This window comes from Hypomesus nipponensis, chromosome 6 (assembly GCF_054491055.1).
Source record: "Hypomesus nipponensis isolate SF chromosome 6, ASM5449105v1, whole genome shotgun sequence".
NCBI classification, from domain to species: Eukaryota; Metazoa; Chordata; class Actinopteri; order Osmeriformes; family Osmeridae; genus Hypomesus; species Hypomesus nipponensis.
This window is the reverse complement of record NC_140366.1, coordinates 1,532,265-1,552,226: the sequence shown is the minus strand read 5'-3', so window position 1 is coordinate 1,552,226 and position 19,962 is coordinate 1,532,265. Positions and strand designations below refer to the sequence as shown.

The following is a 19,962-nucleotide window of genomic DNA, read 5'->3' as shown; positions in this document are numbered from 1 at the left end:
CGCAGGACAACGGATCTCGAGTGCAGTGGTTTATCATGGAGAGATCACACTGGATTGCTCTCAGACACTTTTGTAATTTAGCCATAGTCTACATGAATTTCAATCACACAATATTAAATGTAGCACCCAGCACGTATAAATGTAGACAATGTATGTAATTCATGTGCAGCTCAGCCCCAGCATGGTCATAAATTTTCTCATATGCAGGAACATAGCTTTAATAAATAAAAGACTGAATTTTGAATATAATTCTTATATTCTTAGCATTAGGCCTATATTAAAATATAAGTATTTCATTCTATACATGTACAAAAGCAATCAATGTGTGATGTGTAACATGATTAAGCAAACATTCTTTGTCCACCACACCAAAGCTGTGTGACACACAATGCAAATCTGAGCTGCAATAATTTTGTAATACAAAATTGTTAAATGTGACCAAAAGGCAAGCGATTCTCAAGTTGTATTTCCAAAGACATGAGTCATCACAGAATATTAAAATTCTTCCTTGGCAAACCTAGGTTTGCTCAGTCTTCCCCAGAGCAACAACTTTGCGCATGCCCATTTTAACGCATCTCTGAAACTGGGATTTCAGAGAAGAGTTTGCAACTGAACGCATGGATTTCAACTGGAAATTAGCTACTTCAAAGGTGAGTTTCTTTACAGAAATAGATTTAAATATATAAACATATTTTCTGAAATCGGATGGAGGATGCTATTACGTATAGGTTTGAAATTTATGCTATTAAGCCTGGTTATCTGTTTCAGATTAACATTGTTTACGTTAGGATTTCGCTAGCTACTAGCTAGTAGTACAGCTAGTATAATGTACTGTAGAGTTATGCTAAACCCTCCAGAAAGTTAAATACTGAAAATACATACAAATTTAGCGTCTCACAAATCACCCACAAAAGAATCAGTAAAATAAACGTTCAGAACTAGAAAAAACCTTGTCCGAAAATAGTTTATTTAGCCCTGGAAGACTGGAGCTAGCGCGTGGCTGATCACGTTTTGATCAGTCGGCACAGCAATGGCGTCTATAAAGTATCATGTCACTAATTCTTCCAATTTGTACATGCCATCTGTTTTTGGATACGTTTATTCGTTTTGACCTTAAGATGCGTGAGTTTTTCCGACGCTTCCACGAGTGAGTTTTTCCCAAAACGGCAGCTAGGTAGCTGTTATTAGCTTCCGTATAGCAACCTAGCATAATACTCGTAGCAATGCTCCAACCTGCTAGTGTTACTTGTTAGCCTACTAATTGTAAATTTTGAAGCCATACTATAGGCTATAGTATAGCATTTGTCACATTGTTGGAAAATAGTAGGTTGTAATGTTCAGAATCACACATGTGCGACGCTACGCTGTGTGGGGCCCTACTTTCGAACGATCACACATGTGCGATGCTGATCCTTTTATATTTATATCAAAATGCTAATACTATGTACTTAAACTACATTCCACTTTCATTTCTGTACAGAGTATCCTACCACCGTCACACGGCCTAGCACTGTGTCCCTGGGAAATTATGGTAAAGTAATGAATGACCGTTTTTAACAGTGACAATAATTGTATGAACCATGGCAACCATGTTTTGAAGCAAAAGCATGACTTAAAACTTTTGCATCACCAGACTCCTAGGTGTCAACTCCGGTCTGGTAGAGGAGAACCCATATGGGGTCCAGGAAAACAGCTGGCAGCCAGGCAAGTGCAAATATAAGACACTCAAAGCTTCTCAATAGCATTGCCAACTCATTGTAAGGCATACTTAAGTTGTTCTGATCGTGGCAGGGGAATACATATTTGTCAAAACAACAAATGTTGTCTTACAAATGCTTTGTATACAGCCATTCAAGGTAACATGTGTTATTTACATCAATGTTACAGCTAATCTAGAAGAACCACAGTGTATGCCAATCATGTTAACTCTTGTAAACTTGTTTTACTTGTCTTTACTGACACACATTACAGGTTATGTTCCAGAAGATGGAGACATTGGAGGAGAACCAGCGAGAGGCTCTCCTATTCAGGCGACGACAGGGCAAACATGCTGAAGAGGTGCCAGTGATGGACCTACAGGTGGCCCAAACACAGGCTGTACCCCAAGACCTTGAGGAGCGCCTTAAGGTGCTGGAGTTCCGAAAGAGTGGTAGGTGTTTTGAGATGTTGTGAACTATGGCTTACACGTAGTGTTCAACGTTCAAATTGGTGCTAACAATAAGTTCATGACTTGTAATTGCAGATTCTGTGATGAAGTGGAAGACAGGACTAGGAGAGAAGGCTGTGGAGCTCCTCACAGCGTAGACACTCAAACACGCCCCGGCAGCCCATTCAAAACAAGCCAGGTGAATGAATGATGATGGCAGCTTCCCAATCCAACCTTTCACATGGCTATGTGACCAAAAACTAGAATCCCATAATATTTTTTTGATGATGTATATTATTCTAGATGTGATTTTTTTTTATGACTTGTATAGCCCCTTTCGTACGTGCAATTATGTTGATAGGACACTAACTTATTTTGTGCTTCATTGTCAGGGCCAACAGACAGGACCTGTAGCGGGGACTGGCAGAAGATGTTCATTCACTGTTTCATTCACTGTATTCACTGGCACTTTGTTTGAAATAAAATGACTGAATGTTACATGGAAATGCTGCCTTGTTTATGATTAGCTTGAGTTAGGCAACACACCACACAAACATAGTCCTCCTGAAGTTGGCTATGAAGCCTATTATACAAGAACAAGTAGCATTTGGGGCAAAAGAGGTCTGCATATGAACCGCCCCATTATACGCAAAAGAACTGAGAAATATAGGTTACTAATTAACGTCGCAGTTACGGACTGGCAACGTCGGAAAATTACGTTGGTAGGAGGTTGCGGTTACGAACTCGCAACGTCGGAAAATAACGTTGCTAGGAGGTCGCGGTTACGGACTGGCAACGTCACAAAACAACGTTGCAAGGAGGTCGCGGTTACCGACTGGCAATGTCGGAAAATAACGTTGCGACGACGTCGCGGTTACGGACTGGCAACGTCGGAAAGTTACGTTGCTAGGAGGTTGCGGTTACGGACTGGCAACGTCACAAAACAACGTTGCAAGGAGGTTGCGGTTACGGACTGGCAACGTCGGAAAATAACGTTGCGACGACGTCGCGGTTACGGACTGGCAACGTCGGAAAGTTACGTTGCTAGGAGGTTGCGGTTACGGACTGGCAACGTCGGAAAATAACGTTGCCACGACGTTGCGGTTACGGACTGGCAACGTCACAAGATGACGTTGCGGCAACCTACTGGCGCCCCACAGATGCACGGTCCCGCAACGTCGCCAAAGACGTTGCGGCAACGTATGTTTGGTCAACGAGTGACGTTGCGGCAACGTAAGGGCAACGTAACTGTGTTAGCTGGGTAGTTGAACATCTTCACAAAACCCCTTTACCATGTATAAACAGCTACATAAACATGTTATAACACTTAAAACATCAAGAAAACCATTCAGCCAGAAGTTGCATGCCAAACATTGAAAATGCATTGAAAACGCTATTCAGGAGCTGAAAAGCACTTTAGAGCAATAAAAATAGGAATGTCTCAAAAACGGAAACTAATGGCTAAACATCTTCACAAAACCCCTTTACCATGTACAAACTGCCACAGAAGCTTGGTATAACACTTAAAACATTGAAAAACCATTCAGACAGAAGTTACATGCCAAACTTTGTAAATGCATTGAAAACGCTATTCAGGAGCTGAAAAGCACTTTAGAGCAATACAAAAAGGAAAGTCTCACAAACGGAATCTACCCAGGTAACACAGTTACGTTGCCCTTACGTTGCCGCAACGTCACTCGTTGACAAAACATACGTTGCCGCAACGTCTTTGGCGACGTTGCGGGACCGTGCATCTGTGGGGCGCCAGTAGGTTGCCGCAACGTCATCTTGTGACGTTGCCAGTCCGTAACCGCAACGTTGTGGCAACGTAACTTTCCGACGTTGCCAGTCCGTAACCGCGACGTCGTGGCAACGTTATTTTCCGACGTTGCCAGTCGGTAACCGCGACCTCCTTGCAACGTTGTTTTGTGACGTCGTCAGTCCGTAACCGCAACGTCGTGGCAACGTTATTTTCCGATGTTGCCAGTCCATAACCGCAACCTCCTAGCAACGTAATTTTCCGACGTTGCCAGTCCGTAACTGCGACGTTAATTGCTAACCTATATTTCTCAGTTATTTTGCGTATATTGGGGCGGTTCATATGCAGACCTAATTTGCCCCAAATGCTACTTGTTCTTGTGTAATAGGCTACATAGCCAACTTCAGGAGGACTATGTTTGTGTGGTGTGTTGCCTAACTCAAGCTAATCATAAACAAGGCAGCATTTCCATGTAACATTCAGTCATTTTATTTCAAACAAAGTGCCAGTGAATACAGTGAATGAAACAGTGAATGAACATCTTCTGCCAGTCCCCGCTACAGGTCCTGTCTGTTGGCCCTGACAATGAAGCACAAAATAAGTTAGTGTCCTATCAACATAATTGCACGTATGAAAAGGGCTATACAAGTCATAAAAAAAATCACTTCTAGAATAATATACATCATCAAAAAAACATTATGGAATTCTAGTTTTTGGTCACATAGCCATGTGAGGCTTGTTTTGAATCGGCTGCCGGGGAGTGTTTGAGTGTCTACGCTGTGAGGAGCTCCACAGCCTTCTCTCCTAGTCCCGTCTTCCACTTCATCACAGCATCTGCAATTAGAAGTCATGAACTTATTGTTAGCACCAATTTGAACGTTGAACACTGCATGTAAGCCATAGTTCACAACATCTCAAAACACCTACCACTCTTTCGTAACTCCAGCACCTTAAGGCGCTCCTCAAGGTCTTGGAGTTCAGCCTGTGTTTGGGCCACCTGTAGGTCCATCACTGGCACCTCTTCAGCATGTTTGCCCTGTCGTCGCCTGAATAGGAGAGCTTCTCGCTGGTTCTCCTCCAATGTCTCCATCTTCTGGAACATAACCTGTAATGTGTCTGTCAGTAAAGACAAGTAAAACAAGTTTACAAGAGTTAACATGATTGGCATACATTGTGGTTCTTCTAGATTAGCTGTAACATTGATGTAAATAACACATGTTACCTTGAATGGCTGTATACAAAGCATTTGTAAGACAACATTTGTTGTTTTGACAAATATATATCCCCCTGCCACGATCAGAACAACTTAAGTATGCCTTACAATGAGTTGGCAATGCTATTGAGAAGCTTTGAGTGTCTTATATTTGCACTAGCCTGGCTGCCAGCTGTTTTCCTGGACCCTATATGGGTTCTCCTCTAGCAGACCAGAGTTGACACCTAGGAGTCAGGTGATGCAAAAGTTTTAAGTCATGCTTTTGCTTCAAAACATAGCCTTTAGGGTTGCCATGGTTCATACAATTATTGTCACTGTTAAAAACGGTCATTCATTACTTTACCATAATTTCCCAGGGACACAGTGCTAGGCCGTGTGACGGTGGTAGGATACTCTGTACAGAAATGAAAGTGGAATGTAGTTTAAGTACATAGTATTAGCATTTTGATATAAATATAAAATGATCAGCATCGCACATGTGTGATCGTTCGGAAGCAGGGCCCACACAGCGTAGCGTCGCACATGTGTGATTCTGAACATTACAACCGACTATTTTCCGAAAGACAAACAATGTGACAAACGCTATAGTATGGCTTCAAAATTTACAATTAGTAGGCTAACAAGTAACACTAGCAGGTAGGAGCATTGCTACAAGTATTATGCTAGGTTGCTATACGGAAGCTAATAAAAGCTACCTAGCTTCCGTTTTGGAAAAAACTCACTCGTGAAAGCTCGGGAAAAACTCACGCATCTTAAGGTTAAAACGAATAAACTTATCCAAAAACAGATGGCATGTACAAATTGGAAGAATTAGTGACATGATACTTTTATAGACGCCATTGCTGTGCCGACTGATCAAAACGTGATCAGCCACGCGCTATCTCCACACAGTCTTCCAGGGCTAAATAAACTATTTTCGGACAAGGTTTTTTCTAGTTCTGAACGTTTATTTTTACTGATTCTTTTGTGGGTGATTTGTGAGACGCTAAAGTTTGTATATATTTTCAGTATTTAACTTTCTGGAGGGTTTAGCATAACTCTACAGTACATTATACTAGCTTTACTACTAGCTAGTAGCTAGCGAAATCCTAACGTAAACAATGTTAATCTGGAACAGATAACCAGGCTTAATAGCCTAAATTTCAAACCTATACGTAATAGCATCCTCCATCCAATTTCAGAAAATATGTTTATATATTTAAATCTATTTCTGTAAAGAAACTCACCTTTGAAGTAGCTAATTTCCAGTTGAAATCCATGCGTTCAGTTGCAAACTCTTCTCTGAAATCCCAGTTTCAGAGATGCGTTGAAATGGGCATGCGCAAAGTCGTTGCTCGGGCACACTGAGCAAACCTAGGTTTGCTAAGGAAGAATTGTAATATTCTGTTATGACTCATGTCTTTGGAAATACAACTTGAGAATCGCTTGCCTTTTGGTCACATTTAACAATTTTGTATTACAAAATTATTGCAGCTCAGATTTGCATTGTGTGTCATACAGCTTTGGTGTGGTGGACAAAGAATGTTTGCTTAATCTTGTTACACATCACACATTGATTGCTTTTGTACATGTAAAGAATAAAATACTTATATTTTAATATAGGCCTGAGGCTAAGAATATAATAATTATATTCAAAATTCAGTCTTTTATTTATTAAATATGTTCCTGCATATGAGAAAATTGATGACATCTGGGGCTGAGCTGCACATGAATTACATACATTGTCTACATTTATACATGCTGGGTGCAACATTTAATATTGTGTGATTGAAATTCATGTAGACTATGGCTAAATTAGAAAAGTGTCAGAAATGAGAGCAATCCAGTGTGATCTCTCCATGATAAACCACTGCACTTGAGATCCGTTGTCCAAAGAGCGACTTAACGGCAACTTAACCCATATGGTACCAAAATGAATGTATCCAACCGACCAAGGTACGACGTTGCGGCAACGTTGTCCACGGACCTAAAAATAACGTAACCAGCCGACCAATGTACGACGTCGAGGCAATGTTGCCCACGGACCTAAAAATGACGTTACCAGCCGACCAAGGGACGACGTCGCGGCAACATTGCCCACGGACCTAAAAATGACGTTACCAGCCGACCAATGTACGACGTCGAGGCAATGTTGCCCACGGACCTAAAAATGACGTTACCAGCCGACCAAGGGACGACGTCGCGGCAACATTGCCCACGGACCTAAAAATGACGTTACCAGCCGACCAAGGGATGACGTCGCGGCAACGTTGCCCACAGGTCTAAAAATAACGTAACCAGCCGACCAGGGTACGACGTTGTAGCAACGTTGTCCATGGGACCAACTGGCAACATTCCCTTTATAACGTTGCCACAACGTTGCTACAACGTTACCTTCTGGCAACGTCGCGGGTTACCAACTGAGCTCCTACTGGCAACGTTTCCGCAACGTCATGTGTTAGCTGGGAAGGGGTTTTGTGACGATGTTTAGCCATTAGATTCCGTTTTTGAGACGTTCCTTTTTTTATTGCTCAAAAGTGCTTTTCAGCTCCTGAATAGCGTTTGCAATGCATCTACAAAGTTTGGCATGTAACTTCTGTATGAATGGTTTTCTTGATGTTTTAAGTGTTATAACATGTTTCTGTGGCTGTTTATACAAGGTAAAGGGGTTTTGTGAAGATGTTTAGCCATTAGATTCTGTTTTTGAGACTTTCCTTTTTTTAATGCTCTACAGTGCTTTTCAGCTCCTGAATAGCGTTTTCAATGCATTTTCAACGTTTGGCATGTAACTTCTGGCTGAATGGTTTTCTTGATGTTTTGAGTGCTAAAACATGTTTCTGTTGCTGTTTCTGCATGCTAAAAGGGGTTTCTGAAGATGTTCAGCCATTAGATTCCGTTTTCGAGACATTCCTTTTTTTATTGCTCTAAAGTGCTTTTCAGCTCTGAATAGCGTTTTCAATGCATTTACAAAGTTTGACATGTAACTTCTGTCTGAATGTTTTTTTGATGTTTTAAGTGTCATACCAAGCTTCTGTGGCAGTTTGTACAGTGAGAAGGTGTTTCTTGAAGATTTTTAGCCATTAGATTCTATTTTTGAGACTTTCCTATTTTTATTGCTCTAAAGTGCTTTCGGCTCCTGAATAGCGTTTTCAATGCATTTACAAAGTTTGGCATGTAACTTCTGTCTGAATGGTTTTCTTGATGTTTTGACTGTTATACCATGTTTCTGTGGCTGTTTATACATGGCAAAGGGGTTTTGTGAAGAGTAGATTCCGTTTTTGAGACATTCCCTTTTTTATTGCTCTGAAGTGCTTTTCAGCTCCTGAAAAGCGTTTTCAATGCATTTACAAAGTTTGGCATGTAACTTCTGTCTGAATGGTTTTCTTGATGTTTTAAGTGTTATAACAAGTTTCTGTGGCTGTTTAAAAAAAATGAACGGCCACAGCAATAAAAAAAGGAAAGTCTCAAAAACGGAATCTAATGGCTAAACATCTTCACAAAACCCCTTTCCCACATGGTTATAACACTTTTTACAAACTTTTTACAAACTTTTTACAAACATTTACAAAGTTTGACATGTAACTTCTGTCTGAATGTTTTTTTGATGTTTTAAGTGTCATACCAAGCTTCTGTGGCAGTTTGTACAGTGAGAAGGTGTTTCTTGAAGATTTTTAGCCATTAGATTCTATTTTTGAGACTTTCCTATTTTTATTGCTCTAAAGTGCTTTCGGCTCCTGAATAGCGTTTTCAATGCATTTACAAAGTTTGGCATGTAACTTCTGTCTGAATGGTTTTCTTGATGTTTTGACTGTTATACCATGTTTCTGTGGCTGTTTATACATGGCAAAGGGGTTTTGTGAAGAGTAGATTCCGTTTTTGAGACATTCCCTTTTTTATTGCTCTGAAGTGCTTTTCAGCTCCTGAAAAGCGTTTTCAATGCATTTACAAAGTTTGGCATGTAACTTCTGTCTGAATGGTTTTCTTGATGTTTTAAGTGTTATAACAAGTTTCTGTGGCTGTTTAAAAAAAATGAACGGCCACAGCAATAAAAAAAGGAAAGTCTCAAAAACGGAATCTAATGGCTAAACATCTTCACAAAACCCCTTTCCCACATGGTTATAACACTTTTTACAAACTTTTTACAAACTTTTTACAAACATTTACAAAGTTTGGCATGTAACTTCTGTCTGAATGGTTTTCTTGATGTATTAAGTGTTATAACATGTTTCTGTGGCTGCTTTTGCATGGTAAAGGGGTTTTGTGAAGATGTTTAGCCATTAGATTCCGTTTTTGAGACATTCCTTTTTTTATTGCTCTAAAGTGCTTTTCAGCTACTGAATAGCGTTTTCAATGCATTTACAAAGTTTGGCATGTAACTTCTGTCTGAAAGGTTTTTTGATGTTTTAAGTGTTATACCAAGCTTCTTTGGCAGTTTGTACAGTGAGAATTTGTTTCTTGAAGATTTTTAGCCATTAGATTCCGTTTTTGAGACATTCCTTTATTATTGCTTTAAAGTGCTTTTCAGCTCCTGAATAGCGTTTTCAATGCATTTATAAAGTTTGGCATGTTACTTCTGTCTGAATGGTTTTCTTGATGTTTTAAGTGTTATAACATATTTCTGTGGATGTTCATACATGGTAAAGGGGTTTTGTGAAGATGTTTAGCCATTAGATTCCGTTTTTGAGACATTCCCATTTTTATTGCTCTAAAGTGCTTTTCAGCTCCTGAAAAGCGTTTTCAATGCATTCATGAAGTTTGGCATGTTACTACTGTCTGAATGGTTTTCTTGATGTTTTAAGTGTTATAACGTGTTTCTGTGGCTGTTGTATACGTGGTAAACGGGTTTTGTGAAGATGTTTAGCAATTAGATTCCGTCTGTGAGACATTCCTTTTTTTATTGCTCTAAAGTGCTTTTCAGCTCCTGAATAGCGTTTTCAATGCATTTACAAAGTTTGGCATGTAACTTCTGTCTGAATGGTTTTCTTGATGTTTTAAGTGTTATAACAAGTTTCTGTGGCTGTTTAAAAAAAATGAACGGCCACAGCAATAAAAAAAGGAAAGTCTCAAAAACGGAATCTAATGGCTAAACATCTTCACAAAACCCCTTTCCCACATGGTTATAACACTTTTTACAAACTTTTTACAAACTTTTTACAAACATTTACAAAGTTTGGCATGTAACTTCTGTCTGAATGGTTTTCTTGATGTATTAAGTGTTATAACATGTTTCTGTGGCTGCTTTTGCATGGTAAAGGGGTTTTGTGAAGATGTTTAGCCATTAGATTCCGTTTTTGAGACATTCCTTTTTTTATTGCTCTAAAGTGCTTTTCAGCTACTGAATAGCGTTTTCAATGCATTTACAAAGTTTGGCATGTAACTTCTGTCTGAAAGGTTTTTTGATGTTTTAAGTGTTATACCAAGCTTCTTTGGCAGTTTGTACAGTGAGAATTTGTTTCTTGAAGATTTTTAGCCATTAGATTCCGTTTTTGAGACATTCCTTTATTATTGCTTTAAAGTGCTTTTCAGCTCCTGAATAGCGTTTTCAATGCATTTATAAAGTTTGGCATGTTACTTCTGTCTGAATGGTTTTCTTGATGTTTTAAGTGTTATAACATATTTCTGTGGATGTTCATACATGGTAAAGGGGTTTTGTGAAGATGTTTAGCCATTAGATTCCGTTTTTGAGACATTCCCATTTTTATTGCTCTAAAGTGCTTTTCAGCTCCTGAAAAGCGTTTTCAATGCATTCATGAAGTTTGGCATGTTACTACTGTCTGAATGGTTTTCTTGATGTTTTAAGTGTTATAACGTGTTTCTGTGGCTGTTGTATACGTGGTAAACGGGTTTTGTGAAGATGTTTAGCAATTAGATTCCGTCTGTGAGACATTCCTTTTTTTATTGCTCTAAAGTGCTTTTCAGCTCCTGAATAGCGTTTTCAATGCATTTACAAAGTTTGGCATGTAACTTCTGTCTGAATGGTTTTCTTGATGTTTTAAGTGTTATAACAAGTTTCTGTGGCTGTTTAAAAAAAATGAACGGCCACAGCAATAAAAAAAGGAAAGTCTCAAAAACGGAATCTAATGGCTAAACATCTTCACAAAACCCCTTTCCCACATGGTTATAACACTTTTTACAAACTTTTTACAAACTTTTTACAAACATTTACAAAGTTTGGCATGTAACTTCTGTCTGAATGGTTTTCTTGATGTATTAAGTGTTATAACATGTTTCTGTGGCTGCTTTTGCATGGTAAAGGGGTTTTGTGAAGATGTTTAGCCATTAGATTCCGTTTTTGAGACATTCCTTTTTTTATTGCTCTAAAGTGCTTTTCAGCTACTGAATAGCGTTTTCAATGCATTTACAAAGTTTGGCATGTAACTTCTGTCTGAAAGGTTTTTTGATGTTTTAAGTGTTATACCAAGCTTCTTTGGCAGTTTGTACAGTGAGAATTTGTTTCTTGAAGATTTTTAGCCATTAGATTCCGTTTTTGAGACATTCCTTTATTATTGCTTTAAAGTGCTTTTCAGCTCCTGAATAGCGTTTTCAATGCATTTATAAAGTTTGGCATGTTACTTCTGTCTGAATGGTTTTCTTGATGTTTTAAGTGTTATAACATATTTCTGTGGATGTTCATACATGGTAAAGGGGTTTTGTGAAGATGTTTAGCCATTAGATTCCGTTTTTGAGACATTCCCATTTTTATTGCTCTAAAGTGCTTTTCAGCTCCTGAAAAGCGTTTTCAATGCATTCATAAAGTTTGGCATGTTACTACTGTCTGAATGGTTTTCTTGATGTTTTAAGTGTTATAACGTGTTTCTGTGGCTGTTGTATACGTGGTAAACGGGTTTTGTGAAGATGTTTAGCAATTAGATTCCGTCTGTGAGACATTCCTTTTTTTATTGCTCTAAAGTGCTTTTCAGCTCCTGAATAGCGTTTTCAATGCATTTACAAAGTTTGGCATTTAACCTCTCTGAATGGCTTTTTGACGTTTTAAGTGTTATAACATGTTTCTGTGGCTTTTTATACATGGTAAAAGGGTTTTATGTAGATGTTTAGCCATTAGGTTCCGTTTTTGAGACATTCCTTTTTTTATTGCTCTAAAGTGCTTTTCAGCTCCTGAATAGCGTTTTCAATGCATTTACAAAGTTTGGCATGTAACTTCTGTCTGAATGTTTTTTTGATGTTTTAAGTGTTATAACATGTTTCTGTGGCTTTTTATACATGGTAAAAGGGTTTTATGTAGATGTTTAGCCATTAGGTTCCGTTTTTGAGACATTCCTTTTTTTATTGCTCTAAAGTGCTTTTCAGCTCCTGAATAGCGTTTTCAATGCATTTACAAAGTTTGGCATGTAACTTCTGTCTGAATGTTTTTTTGATGTTTTAAGTGTCATAACCAAGCTTCTGTGGCAGTTTGTACAGTGAGAAGGTGTTTCTTGAAGATTTTTAGCCATAAGATTCCGTTTTTGAGACATTCATTTTTTTATTGCTCTAAAGTGCTTTTCAGCTCCTGAATAGCGTTTTCAATGCATTTACAAAGTTTGGCATGTAACTTCTGTCTGAATGGCTTTCTTGATGTTTCCAGTGTTATAACATGTTTCTGTGGCTGTTTATGCATGCTAAAAGGGTTTTCTGAAGATGTTTAGCCACTAGATTCCGTTTTTGAGACATTCCTTTTTTTATTGCACTAAAATGCTTTTCAGCTCCTGAATAGCGTTTTCAATGCATTTTCAAAGTTTGGCATGTAACCTCTCTGAATGGCCTTTTGATGTTTTAAGTGTTATAACGTGTTTCTGTGGCTGTTGTATACGTGGTAAAGGAGTTTTGTGAAGATGTTTAGCCATTAGATTCTGTTTTTGAGACTTTCCTTTTTTTATTGCTCTATAGTGCTTTTATAGCTCCTGAATAGCGTTTTCAATGCATTTTCAAAGTTTGGCATGTTACTTCTGTCTGAATGGTTTTCTTGATGTTTTAAGTGTTATAACATATTTCTGTGGATGTTGATACATGGTAAAGGGGTTTTGTGAAGATGTTTAGCCATTAGATTCCGTTTTTGAGACATTCCCATTTTTATAACTCTAAAGTGCTTTTCAGCTCCTGAATAGCGTTTTCAATGCATTTATAAAGTTTGGCATGTTACTACTGTCTGAATGGTTTTCTTGATGTTTTAAGTGTTATAAAATGTTTCTGTGGCTGTTTATACATGGTAAAGGGGTTTTGTGAAGATGTTTAGCCATTAGATTCCGTTTTTGAGACATTCCTTTTTTTATTGCTCTAAAGTGCTTTTCAGCTCCTGAATAGCGTTTTCAATGCATTTACAAAGTTTGGCATTTAACCTCTCTGAATGGTTTTTTGATGTTTTAAGTGTTATAACATGTTTCTGTGGCTGTTGTATACGTGGTAAAGGGGTTTTGTGAAGATAATTAGCCATTAGAATCTGTTTTTGAGACTTCCCTTTTTTTATTGCTCTATAGTGCTTTTAGAGCTCTTGAATAGCGTTTTCAATGCATTTACAAAGTTTGGCATGTAACTTCTGTCTGAAGGTTTTTTTGACGTTTTAAGTGTTATAACATGTTTCTGTGGCTGTTTATACATGGTAAAGGGGTTATATGAAGATGTTTAGCCATTAGATTCCGTTTTTGAGACATTCCTTTTTTTATTGCTCTAAAGTGCTTTTCAGCTCCTGAATAGCGTTTTCAATGCATTTACAATGTTTCGCATGTAACTTCTGTCTGAATGGTTTTCTTGATGTTTTAAGTGTTATAACATATTTCTGTGGCTGTTCATGCATGCTAAATGGGTTTTGTGAAGATGTTTAGCCATTAGTTTTACGTTTCGGAGACATTCCTATTTTTATTGCTCTAAAGTGCTTTTCAGCTCCTGAATAGCGTTTTCAATTAATTTACAAAGTTTGGCATGTAACTTCTGTCTGAATGTTTTTTGTTTTGTTTTAAGTTTTATAACATGTTTCTGTGGCTGTTTATACATGGTAAAGGGGTTTTGTGAAGATGATTAGCCATTAGATTCCGTTTTTGAGACATTCCTTTTTTTATTGCTCTGAAGTGCTTTTCAGCTCCTGATTAGCGTTTTCAATGCATTTAAAAGTTTGGCATGTAACTTCTGTCTGAATTAATTTTTTTATGTTTTAAGTTTTATAACATGTTTCTGTGGCTGTTTATACATGGTAAAGGGGTTTTGTGAAGATGTTTAGCCTTTAGATTCCGTTTTTGAGACATTCCTTTTTTTATTGCTCTGAAGTGCTTTTCAGCTCCTGAATAGCGTTTTCAATGCATTTACAAAGTTTGGCATGTAACTTCTGTCTGAATGGTTTTCTTGATGTTTTAGGTGTTAAAACATGTTTTTGTGGCTGTTCATGCATGGTTAAGGGGTTTTGTGAAGATGTTTAGCCATTAGATACAGTTTTTGAGACTTTCATTTTTTTATTAATCAAAGGTGCTTTTCAGCTCTTGAATAGCGTTTTCAATTCATTTACAAAGTTTGGCATGTAACTTCTGTCTGAATCGTTTTTTGATGTTTTAAGTGTTATAGCAAGCTTCTGTGGCAGTTTGTACAGTGGGAAGGTCTTTGTTGAAGATTTTTAGCCATTAGACTCTGTTTTTGAGACTTTCCTTTTTTTATTGCTCTATAGTGCTTTTCAGCTCCTGAATAGCGTTTTTTAATGCATTTACAAAGTTTGGCATGTAACTTCTCTCTGAATGGTTTTCTTGATGTTTTAAGTGTTATAGCATATTTCTGTGGCTGTTTATGCATGCTAAAAGGGTTTCATGAAGATGTTTAGCCATTAGATACCGTTTTTGAGACATTCATTTTTTTTTAATCAAAAGTGCTTTTCAGCTCTTGAATAGCGTTTTCAATGCATTTACAAAGTTTGGCATGTGACTTCTGTCTGAATGGTTTTCTTGATGTTTTAAGTGTTAAAACATGTTTCTGGGGCTGTTTATGCATGGTAAAGGGGTTTTGTGAAGATGTTTAGCCATTAGATTCCGTTTTTGAGACTTTCCTTTTTTTATTGCTCTGAAGTGCTTTTCAGCTCCTGAATAGTGTTTTCAATGCATTTACAAAATTTGGCATGTAACTTCTGTCTGAATGGTTTTCTTGATGTTTTGAGTGTTAAAACATGTTTCTGTGGCTGTTTATGCATGCTAAAGAGTTTTGTGAAGATGTTAGCCATTAGATTCCATTTTTGAGACATTCCTTTTTTTATTGCTATAAAGTGCTTTTCAGCTCCTGAATAGTGTTTTCAATGCATTTACAATGTTTCGCATGTAACTTCTGTCTGAATGGTTTTCTTGATGTTTTAAGTGTTATAACATATTTCTGTGGCTGTTTATGCATGCTAAATGGTTTTTGTGAAGATGTTAAGTCATTAGATTCCGTTTTTGAGACACTCCTATTTTTATTGCTCTAAAGTGCTTTTCAGCTCCTGAATAGCGTTTTCAATGCATTTACAATGTTTCGCATGTAACTTCTGTCTGAATGGTTTTCTTGATGTTTTAAGTGTTATAACATATTTCTGTGGCTGTTTATGCATGCTAAATGGGTTTTGTGAAGATGTTAAGTCATTAGATTCCGTTTTTGAGACATTCCTTTTTTTATTGCTCTGAAGTGCTTTTCAGCTCCTGAATAGTGTTTTCAATGCATTTACAAAGTTTGGCATGTAACTTCTGTCTGAATGGTTTTCTTGATGTTTTAAGTGTTAAAACATGTTTCTGTGGCTGTTCATGCATGGGTAAAGGGATTTTGTGAAGATGTTTAGCCATTAGATACCGTTTTTGAGACTTTCATTTTTTTATTAATCAAAGGTGCTTTTCAGTTCTTGAATAGCGTTTTCAATTCATTTACAAAGTTTGGCATGTAACTTCTGTCTGAATCGTTTTTTGATGTTTTAAGTGTTATACCAAGCTTCTGTGGCAGTTTGTACAGTGGGAAGGTCTTTGTTGAAGATTTTTAGCAATTAGACTCTGTTTTTGAGACTTTCCTTTTTTTATTGCTCTATAGTGCTTTTCAGCTCCTGAATAGTGTTTTCAATGCATTTACAAAATTTGGCATGTAACTTCTGTCTGAATGGTTTTCTTGATGTTTTGAGTGTTAAAACATGTTTCTGTGGCTGTTTATGCATGCTAAAGAGTTTTGTGAAGATGGTAGCCATTAGATTCCATTTTTGAGACATTCCTTTTTTTATTGCTCTAAAGTGCTTTTCAGCTCCTGAATAGCGTTTTCAATGCATTTACAAAGTTTGGCATGTAACTTCTGTCTGAATGGGTGTTTGATGTTTTAAGTGTTATAACATGTTTCTGTGGCTGTTTATGCATGCTAAAAGGGTTTTCTGAAGATGTTTAGCAATTAGATTCCGTCTGTGAGACATTCCTTTTTTTATTGCTCTAAAGTGCTTTTCAGCTCCTGAATAGCGTTTTCAATGCATTTTCAAAGTTTGGCATGTTACTTCTGTCTGAATGGTTTTCTTGATGTTTTAAGTGTTATAACATATTTCTGTGGATGTTGATACATGGTAAAGGGGTTTTGTGAAGATGTTTAGCCATTAGATTCCGTTTTTGAGACATTCCCATTTTTATAACTCTAAAGTGCTTTTCAGCTCCTGAATAGCGTTTTCAATGCATTTATAAAGTTTGGCATGTTACTACTGTCTGAATGGTTTTCTTGATGTTTTAAGTGTTATAAAATGTTTCTGTGGCTGTTTATACATGGTAAAGGGGTTTTGTGAAGATGTTTAGCCATTAGATTCCGTTTTTGAGACATTCCTTTTTTTATTGCTCTAAAGTGCTTTTCAGCTCCTGAATAGCGTTTTCAATGCATTTACAAAGTTTGGCATTTAACCTCTCTGAATGGTTTTTTGATGTTTTAAGTGTTATAACATGTTTCTGTGGCTGTTGTATACGTGGTAAAGGGGTTTTGTGAAGATCATTAGCCATTAGAATCTGTTTTTGAGACTTCCCTTTTTTTATTGCTCTATAGTGCTTTTAGAGCTCTTGAATAGCGTTTTCAATGCATTTACAAAGTTTGGCATGTAACTTCTGTCTGAAGGTTTTTTTGATGTTTTAAGTGTTATAACATGTTTCTGTGGCTGTTTATACATGGTAAAGGGGTTATATGAAGATGTTTAGCCATTAGATTCCGTTTTTGAGACATTCCTTTTTTTATTGCTCTAAAGTGCTTTTCAGCTCCTGAATAGCGTTTTCAATGCATTTACAATGTTTCGCATGTAACTTCTGTCTGAATGGTTTTCTTGATGTTTTAAGTGTTATAACATATTTCTGTGGCTGTTCATGCATGCTAAATGGGTTTTGTGAAGATGTTTAGCCATTAGTTTTACGTTTCGGAGACATTCCTATTTTTATTGCTCTAAAGTGCTTTTCAGCTCCTGAATAGCGTTTTCAATTAATTTACAAAGTTTGGCATGTAACTTCTGTCTGAATGTTTTTTGTTTTGTTTTAAGTTTTATAACATGTTTCTGTGGCTGTTTATACATGGTAAAGGGGTTTTGTGAAGATGATTAGCCATTAGATTCCGTTTTTGAGACATTCCTTTTTTTATTGCTCTGAAGTGCTTTTCAGCTCCTGATTAGCGTTTTCAATGCATTTACAAAGTTTGGCATGTAACTTCTGTCTGAATTAATTTTTTTATGTTTTAAGTTTTATAACATGTTTCTGTGGCTGTTTATACATGGTAAAGGGGTTTTGTGAAGATGTTTAGCCTTTAGATTCCGTTTTTGAGACATTCCTTTTTTTATTGCTCTGAAGTGCTTTTCAGCTCCTGAATAGCGTTTTCAATGCATTTACAAAGTTTGGCATGTAACTTCTGTCTGAATGGTTTTCTTGATGTTTTAAGTGTTAAAACATGTTTTTGTGGCTGTTCATGCATGGTTAAGGGGTTTTGTGAAGATGTTTAGCCATTAGATACAGTTTTTGAGACTTTCATTTTTTTATTAATCAAAGGTGCTTTTCAGCTCTTGAATAGCGTTTTCAATTCATTTACAAAGTTTGGCATGTAACTTCTGTCTGAATCGTTTTTTGATGTTTTAAGTGTTATAGCAAGCTTCTGTGGCAGTTTGTACAGTGGGAAGGTCTTTGTTGAAGATTTTTAGCCATTAGACTCTGTTTTTGAGACTTTCCTTTTTTTATTGCTCTATAGTGCTTTTCAGCTCCTGAATAGCGTTTTTTAATGCATTTACAAAGTTTGGCATGTAACTTCTCTCTGAATGGTTTTCTTGATGTTTTAAGTGTTATAGCATATTTCTGTGGCTGTTTATGCATGCTAAAAGGGTTTCATGAAGATGTTTAGCCATTAGATACCGTTTTTGAGACATTCATTTTTTTTTAATCAAAAGTGCTTTTCAGCTCTTGAATAGCGTTTTCAATGCATTTACAAAGTTTGGCATGTGACTTCTGTCTGAATGGTTTTCTTGATGTTTTAAGTGTTAAAACATGTTTCTGGGGCTGTTTATGCATGGTAAAGGGGTTTTGTGAAGATGTTTAGCCATTAGATTCCGTTTTTGAGACTTTCCTTTTTTTATTGCTCTGAAGTGCTTTTCAGCTCCTGAATAGTGTTTTCAATGCATTTACAAAATTTGGCATGTAACTTCTGTCTGAATGGTTTTCTTGATGTTTTGAGTGTTAAAACATGTTTCTGTGGCTGTTTATGCATGCTAAAGAGTTTTGTGAAGATGTTAGCCATTAGATTCCATTTTTGAGACATTCCTTTTTTTATTGCTATAAAGTGCTTTTCAGCTCCTGAATAGTGTTTTCAATGCATTTACAATGTTTCGCATGTAACTTCTGTCTGAATGGTTTTCTTGATGTTTTAAGTGTTATAACATATTTCTGTGGCTGTTTATGCATGCTAAATGGTTTTTGTGAAGATGTTAAGTCATTAGATTCCGTTTTTGAGACACTCCTATTTTTATTGCTCTAAAGTGCTTTTCAGCTCCTGAATAGCGTTTTCAATGCATTTACAATGTTTCGCATGTAACTTCTGTCTGAATGGTTTTCTTGATGTTTTAAGTGTTATAACATATTTCTGTGGCTGTTTATGCATGCTAAATGGGTTTTGTGAAGATGTTAAGTCATTAGATTCCGTTTTTGAGACATTCCTTTTTTTATTGCTCTGAAGTGCTTTTCAGCTCCTGAATAGTGTTTTCAATGCATTTACAAAGTTTGGCATGTAACTTCTGTCTGAATGGTTTTCTTGATGTTTTAAGTGTTAAAACATGTTTCTGTGGCTGTTCATGCATGGGTAAAGGGATTTTGTGAAGATGTTTAGCCATTAGATACCGTTTTTGAGACTTTCATTTTTTTATTAATCAAAGGTGCTTTTCAGTTCTTGAATAGCGTTTTCAATTCATTTACAAAGTTTGGCATGTAACTTCTGTCTGAATCGTTTTTTGATGTTTTAAGTGTTATACCAAGCTTCTGTGGCAGTTTGTACAGTGGGAAGGTCTTTGTTGAAGATTTTTAGCAATTAGACTCTGTTTTTGAGACTTTCCTTTTTTTATTGCTCTATAGTGCTTTTCAGCTCCTGAATAGTGTTTTCAATGCATTTACAAAATTTGGCATGTAACTTCTGTCTGAATGGTTTTCTTGATGTTTTGAGTGTTAAAACATGTTTCTGTGGCTGTTTATGCATGCTAAAGAGTTTTGTGAAGATGGTAGCCATTAGATTCCATTTTTGAGACATTCCTTTTTTTATTGCTCTAAAGTGCTTTTCAGCTCCTGAATAGCGTTTTCAATGCATTTACAATGTTTCGCATGTAACTTCTGTCTGAATGGTTTTCTTGATGTTTTAAGTGTTATAACATATTTCTGTGGCTGTTTATGCATGCTAAATGGTTTT

The 19,962-nt window shown here is 36.8% G+C and overlaps 2 long non-coding RNA genes across 3 annotated transcripts; one reads left to right on the top strand and one right to left on the bottom strand.

Moving 5' to 3' along the window:
- Positions 1-1,633: 1,633 nt before the first annotated feature.
- On the top strand, positions 1,634-2,652 carry LOC146286359 (uncharacterized). Of its 2 annotated transcripts, none has more exons than XR_014758511.1 (4): positions 1,634-1,704; positions 1,972-2,149; positions 2,243-2,345; positions 2,539-2,652. It is a non-coding gene; the product is annotated as an uncharacterized LOC146286359 (long non-coding RNA). The 2 variants fall into 2 exon arrangements; XR_014758512.1 differs by having other exon boundaries at positions 1,642-1,704; positions 2,548-2,652.
- A 1,718-nt stretch (positions 2,653-4,370) lies between these two features.
- LOC146286358 (uncharacterized) lies at positions 4,371-5,337 on the bottom strand. The gene is made up of 2 exons (XR_014758518.1): positions 4,833-5,337; positions 4,371-4,739 (listed from the first exon to the last, which is right to left on the bottom strand). It is a non-coding gene; the product is annotated as an uncharacterized LOC146286358 (long non-coding RNA).
- Between the last annotated feature and the right edge of the window lie 14,625 nt (positions 5,338-19,962).